Source organism: Azolla caroliniana, unplaced genomic scaffold (assembly GCF_043228905.1).
Source record: "Azolla caroliniana isolate FFs.n. ecotype wild unplaced genomic scaffold, voAzoCaro1.0.p SCAF_10, whole genome shotgun sequence".
NCBI classification, from domain to species: Eukaryota; Viridiplantae; Streptophyta; class Polypodiopsida; order Salviniales; family Salviniaceae; genus Azolla; species Azolla caroliniana.
Window position 1 is genome coordinate 2,550,949 of NW_028230445.1, and position 1,521 is coordinate 2,552,469.

Sequence of the window (1,521 nt, forward strand, 5' to 3'; positions counted from 1 at the left end):
AGATGACCACAGCCGGAAGCTGTGGGCCACACCATTGAAGACGAAGGATTAGGTGTTATCCGTCTTCAAAGACCTCCACGCGAGAGTGGAAAGAGAAACCGGCCGGAAGCTGAAGGCGGTTCGAGCAGACAACGGAGGAGAATACCGGGGGCAGTTCGAGGAGTACTGCCGCTCAAAGGGAATCCGGCTCGAATTTACCGTGCCGAAGACGCCGGAACTAAACGAACTGGCCGAGAGGATGAACCAGACCATAATGGAGAGGGTCCGGAATATGCTAGCGCATGCAAAATGCTGGGAGACAGGTCCCTCCGGATGGGAAGGGAGAAGAACAATACCGACGAACAAACGGTACGAGGAGCACCCGGCTACGGAGAGCTGGATGATACAGGCCCGATATGAACCGGATGAGGAGTACCCGGCTACGGAGAGCCGGATGATGCAGGCCCGGTATGAACCGGATGAGGAGTACCCGGCTACGGAGAGCCGGGTACTCCTCATCCGGTTCATACCGGGCCTGCATCATCCGGCTCTCCGTAGCCGGGTACTCCTCATCCGGTTCATATCGGGCCTGTATCATCCAGCTCTCCGTAGCCGGGTACTCCTCATCCGGTTCATACCGGGCCTGCACCATCCGGAGGGACCTGTCTCCCAACAAACTCCCCCTTCACTCAAGCATGGGGTGTCTTACCAGTCCGATTCTCTTCCGGCATGCATCCAGCTTGTCGGGTGTCAGCACTTTGGTCAGCATATCTGACACGTTCTCGGCCGTGTGGATCTTCGTCAGTGCGAACTCCTAGTCATCTACTCTTTCCCGGATCCAGTGATACCTCCGTTGGATATGCTTCGTCCGGGAATGGTAGGCCGCATTCTTAGCAAGGTGGATAGCACTTTGACTGTCCCAATAGAGTCGGTATTCCTCTTGCTGTTTACCGAGCTCTCCGATGAAGTCCTTCATCCATAAAATTTCCTTGCCGGCTTCCACAGCCGCCATGTACTCCGCCTCCGTGGTTGACAATGCAACCGTCTTCTGCAGCCTCGATTGCCACGAAACAGCTCCCCCTACATATGTCATTAAATACCCGGATGTAGACCGGCTGGTATCCACATCAGCCGACATGTCCGAATCGGTGAAACCGTCCAGTTGAGGTTTTCCGGAGCCGAATCGGAGACACATATTTGAAGTGCCCTTCAAATACCGGAGTATCCATTTGACCGCGTTCCAGTGCTCCTTGCCGGGATTACTCATAAACCGGCTCACCACTCCGACTGCGTATCCTATGTCCGGTCGGGTACAAACCATTGCGTACATCAAGCTCCCGACAGCAGAGGCATATGGAATCTTCATCATATCCGCCTTCTCTGCTTTCGTCTTTGGGCTTTGGTTTCTGGACAGCTTGCAGTTTGCCGGAAGTGTCGATCCGACCGGTTTTGCTTCTGACATGTTGAACCGGTGAAGCACCTTTGTCACATACTTCTCCTGTGATAGCCTTAATTGCTTCACTGACCGGTCCCGAATGATGA